This window comes from Lutjanus erythropterus, chromosome 7 (genome assembly GCF_056507025.1).
Source record: "Lutjanus erythropterus isolate fLutEry1 chromosome 7, fLutEry1.hap2, whole genome shotgun sequence".
Taxonomy (NCBI): Eukaryota; Metazoa; Chordata; class Actinopteri; order Lutjaniformes; family Lutjanidae; genus Lutjanus; species Lutjanus erythropterus.
Window position 1 is genome coordinate 8939830 of NC_139323.1, and position 6042 is coordinate 8945871.

The following is a 6042-nucleotide window of genomic DNA, read 5'->3' on the forward strand; positions in this document are numbered from 1 at the left end:
AAGAAATCTCCCATAATTACCTCTGTAACGTGCTGTTGTCATCTGTGCTGGAGCTTTATGAGGGGCTGCGCCCCCCTCACGTGCTGGGAAAAAAAGATGATGAGATGTGATGTTAAGGCTTACTCATGCTCAAGCTTCACTACACATTCCTCATAGTTCCTCTGGCTGTGTTGTCTACGTCCACTTCTCCACTTTGTAAAATGCATAGTTCTGTGTAGTTCAAAGGCATGAGGAAAAAAAAAAAACGTCTCTTTTATGAAGGCTTGATTTGGCTTAAAAATCATTAGCATTCTTTGAAGACTTAGTGCTTTGTTTTCAGTCATAATCACAGAGTACATTATACTGGTGGGAGTCAGGTGCTTCTCAGTACAGTGAGGGAGGGAGGAGAGTGGAATGAACGGTCTCCTTCATCTATGGTTCTGTGTTATATAGTCTGTTAAACTACCAGTCAGGAGAACATGTGAGTGGATGTGTTCATACTGCATCCTTTAGTAATTTTTACAGATTTTTATTTATTGCATTTGAGTCTTTGCACCATAACTGACCAAGATAGGACGTAACTAAGTACAAATACTTTGTTACTGTGCTTAAGTAGAATTTCCTGCTATCTGTACATTACTTTGTAGTGTTTTTTGCACAACTTTTTACAGTTATTACATACGTTTAAAAAAATAAATATATATGTACTTTATACTCCTTAGATTTTCAAAACAGGTTTGTTACTTTGGTTTTAGACAATAACAACATAAAAAGACGTAGCAAGATGAAAAGTAAAAAGGCACAGCAAAAAGAAAATAGTGTAAAAGATAACAAGATGAAAACAAGGTAAGATGAAAGCAACATGAAAGATGTGACAAAAGTAAAACAATGTAACAGGTGTAACAAACATGAAAAGAAGAAAATGACATAAAATAATACAAAATGAAAGCAACATAAAACGAAAACAAGGTAACAACACATACGTAAAAGATGTAGAAAGCCGAAAAAGACATAAAAAGATTTTAAAAAAAGTAAAAAAGATGTAACAAGTCAAAAATGACGTAAAAGGTGTAACATGATGTAAAAAGAAAATGATAAAAAAAAAACACAAGATGAAAACTAACAATACATAAGATGAAAATGACGTAACAAAACATAAAACATAAAAAAACAAGATAGAAACAAAGTAAAAGGACATAATACGACAATAACAGCGTAAAAGCTGTAATAAGACTTAAAAAGGCAGATGTAACAAGACAAGACGTGGCAATACATAAGACAAAAACAACGTAAAACACTTTTTACTTTTTACAACATTAAAATAGCGAGATGAAGACAAACAGCATAAGATGAAAATGATGTAAAAGATGAAAACGATGAAAAAGGTGTAACAAGACGTAAAAACATGAAAAATATGTAACAAGATACGACATAACAAGACAAATATGTAACAATAACAAAATGATGTAAAACACGAAAATGACGTAATAATACAGACATGATACAAACATAATTAGACATAAGTTAAAATTGAATACTTATACTTTTACCAGTCTTTTTTCAACACAAGTATCTGTACTTCTACTTGAGTACAGAATGTGTGTACTTTTGCCACCTCTGGTATTTGAGAACTAAAGAACTCTAAAGGCCCTGACTATTTATTTTCTCAGTTTTATACTATTAGTGATGCATGAACACAAAATCCTGCACTAAAGTTCCAACAGTTTTGGTTGTCTCACATGAGAGATTTGTGATTTGGCCTGAACTCTTATCACTGGTTTGAAGTGGACATGGCTCAGCGGGCAGAATGGACATGTGAGTGGTGTTTTGAAACAGACTTGGATGAATCTTTGAAAGTTTCACTGCTTTCCTGGAAGTGAGATTTCCAGGACGTTAACGTGTCCATTCCATGGGGTGTGTTAAGACGGCAAACAATAGTTTGTTTTTTCTATGAGAGTCGGTGTGAGAGGAGAGAGAGCGAGGGAGAGCTGTGGAAACCTTTTTTTTTAAAGAGACATTGATTTACATTGATGGGCATGTTCATCAGATATAGAAAGTTACAATTTTAAATATTCCCCAAGGATAATTGTGGCCTGATTGTGCAGTGGGATCAACATGTAAAGAAGGTCTCCTACCCGACTCAAACTGGAGATGTTACAATCACATGATCAGTGGATCCACAGTGGACAATGAAGAGTATCATTGGAGGCCGTCTTGTGAAGGGATCACACCAGTTGTTCCTGTTAACATGCTGACGTTGTGTCCCAGGAGGGCTCAGTAGGTTATAATCATTATTGCTTAAGTGTACTTGTCATGGTTTTGGATTTTGTTGGTTATTTCCTGTTTTATTTAGGTAGTTTCTGGTCCTCCCTCATGTGTTTTGGTTTTACTTCCTGTCTTTGTCTGTTTTCCCGCCCTTTGTGATCACTAATTATTTTCACCTGTCTTTGCCTGCCCTCACCTGTGTCTTGTTTTCCTCCCCCTCCCTAGTGTATTTAATCCTGTGTCTTGTCCTCCGTAGTTGTTGGTTCATACTCGTCTTGTCTCGTCTCTGGTCAGTGTTTCTTCGTGGCATTCTGTTTCCTCGTGTTTTGTTTCTCCCTTGAATGGATTTTTGTTTTTTCCCCCCTCTCTGGATTTAGAACTCCCCTGCATCATTCATGTAAGTCTTTGTTGATCTCTGTGTTAATTAAATATCTTTTGAACTCTCCCCTCTGCCTCCTGTTGTCTGCATTTGGGTCCTCCTCCTAGTTGTACTTTAACAGTAGTATTCAGTACTGTAGGTTTGGACGCACCAGCTGCAATAATGTAGCTGGTATATTTTCACTTTGTGAGTCTGTCTGTCTGTGTCATCATGGAAAATGTGATCCTTGAGACACCTGCTGTAACAAGGACTAACACTGAGGCAATTTTTAGTATTTTGGCAGGTTTGTATGGACAGATTTTGTCAATGCGATAGTGTCATAAACATGCAAGATTCAGTTAACCTGTTATAGTTCATTTAAGTTAGTAGTTTATGTAGAATAAGCATAGTTTTGTTACAGATTATTGCTGACTATTTTACCAAAAAGAAAAACATGATGGAGGTGGTTTTGCTTTTTCAAGGGAATTTATTTGTAATTTAAGGCAAATTCTTCTTTGAGGACGGGCTTATTTCTAAGGTGGCAGTCTGAAACACTTGCAAGGGCTTGTTGTCCATCCAACATATTGATGGAGGGCTCACTCTCTCTACTGGCCCCTATATCCCATGGGCCCCAGAGCCTGGACTGTCTATATTAAACTACGTTCTCACCTACACACAGTGTGACTGTTTCTTGCACAGTTGTGACACTGTCAAGTTGACGAGATCTGTCCATAAACAGATATAGAAGTACAGTCTTTTATGTTTTTTAAAAAAAATCTTGTTACATTTTATTGTGTCATTTTTCATCTTGTTACGTCTTCTATGTAATGTCTTGTTATGTCTGTGTTTTTTGTTTTGTCATCTCTTTTATGGTGTTATTTGTCTTAAGTCGTTTTGTTGTTGTTATGTCTTTTAAATGGTTTTCATCTCATTGCATCTGTTGTGCGTGATACACACTGATGGACACGTAGGGAATCGTCTTTTCTCTGTGTCCAGTCTTGATGTTGGAAAGGGGCGGGCGATCCTGCAAAATAAAATAACACATATTCTCCTCAAATACCTTACTAGTAAAGTAACAAGCTTGCTTTGGAAATGTTAGGAGTAGAAAGTGCAGATATTTGTGTGCAAATGTGGGGAACGAAATGAAAAGTTGTCTGAAAATAAATAAACAATAAATACATACACAAGAAAAGTACTGATACCTAAAAAATCTACTGAAGTACAGTAACAAATTATTTGTACTTAGTTACTTCCAAACTCTGTTACTGTGTATTAATATCTGTGAAAGTATTCAAAACTGCTCCTGTGGTAGTTCTTGCTACAGGTGGAGCCTCCAGGACCACGTTTCATCATGCAACTCAACCACTGACAGTCCGGTCAGAGATCCACTGTCATGTTAGCAGCGGCTAATGTAACCTTGAGCTGCTAGTCCATCAGCCTGAGATGACGAGTGGACTACAGAGGTCTGGTAAGAACAATCTTTCAAACTCCACGCCTCCATTATGTTTATTATTACAGTATAAACCTGTGGAGGTAATGTGCAGGTAATAAACCCATTATGCAGATCTTAATATGCCTCAGACAGCTTCTTGATCAATTTATCAATACTGTGCAAAACTCTCACACAAAAATAATATTCAGATGTAAGCCCTCTGAAATTGCAACATTTTGACTACTAACTCAGCAACATATTTATTTTGTAATTTAATTACATGCTGGTTACTCCCAACACTAACAGGTAAACTCTTCCTTTTAGTCAAGCAGTTGTTGATGACTTGCAGCCCCAGTTGACCAGCTGTGATGAGTGAGGAGTCAGCAGTCTCTGTAGGTCATATACTAGTTGGTTTTTTATAAGATTTTCAAGGTTTTTTCAAAAATTGTGAATTACCACTACGACAAGAGGTCCTTAATGATGCAGTCAAAAATGTGCACAAAAAAGTTTAGGCTCATGTATCCAGTAGTTTGTGAGATTAACTGTGGACGAGCTCAAGCACAGTAAGTTGCACACACACCTCCCACAGTCTTACGCCTGGTGGGGGATAAATAGCTGAATTATTAAGTATAAGTTATTAGTCGACATCATCCGATACTGAGTGTTAGTTTAGACATCATATTAAGCTGTCTGACATGTCAGTTGAGTCTTAGGCCACTGTGTCTGGATCACGTGGAGGAAGGGATGCTGCTCAGCTCGGGAGTCGGACTGATTTAACCAAACAGGCAGACAGAGAAACAGAGAGGGAGCAGGCAGCTCTCTGGGTCCACAGCATGTGACTGCATGTGGGAGGTAGACAAAAGAGCATGATGACCTTGTGTCTACAAGTTTCAGAAAAGCTTTTCCTTGTCTCTCTATTCATACGGCCACTGTTTCATTTGCACTGTAAATCACTGTTCCAACTACTGACAGCAGCTGAGAGGAGCATTTTCTACATTTAAGTTAATGCAACTATTTCTTATCAATATGACTGCTGTGAAAAAGGCCCATTGGTTTACAGCCGTGTTGTGTCAAGGTTCCTCTTTAAAAGAGCCAGCTCAAAGCTCAATTCACAGACATTACAGTGTTCATATTTAAAGTTTACATTTTTAAATTTTCAGTTCACAGTTCCAAAAATGAACTAGCTCATGTTAATTTCTTCTGTTTTTTTGTGTTATTTTTAAAGATTTGAAATAGAACCAGGGACACTGGAGTCTACATAATAACATTATATTAACTGGTGCACAGTATTCATGTTTTTGTATTTATTTTATTTGTGGATGTGGATTACTTTTAACTCTTTTCAAATGATTAAAATCTTATAGGAGCCTAGTCTTGTGCAAAATAGAGATAGAGTTTTGCTTTGAGTGCAGACGACAACCAAAAGAATTCAAACCTCATAAAAAACAAGCAAACAAACAAAGATAAGACACAGTGGGTTCTCAGTGTTAACACTCTGACTTCTTGCATGAAATGTAATATGACAGTCTTGTCATTTTTGGTGAAAATGTATCCATTGTGTTATTAATTAGTGCATGTATGTGTTTCTTATATCAAAATATGATTGGTGTATTTAAGGTGGTCTGTGAGTTAAGAAGGAAAATTAATCATTAGTCATCAAATCATTATTTTGAGACATCATTTTAAAAGCTTCACATTATAATGACTAATAGGATCTTTTTTCTGTTGTATTGTCAGAAATGTGTTTCCATAGATACATGTTTGGAGATGTATATCTGTGTGTTTCTCCAGCCTGCAGTGTAGTTCATACACTTCACTGATACACAACAGAATTTGAGACATCAGGCTTCGTTATCAAAGAAAGTTTTTATATCATGTCAACACTTTTCTATTACTACTTCATATTCACACACACTTTCTGCTGCAGTCAATCTTTTTTTTAATCAGCTGACGATGTGAGCACCATTACTTCTCTCTCTCTCTCATCACAAACTGATTTGTTCAGTTC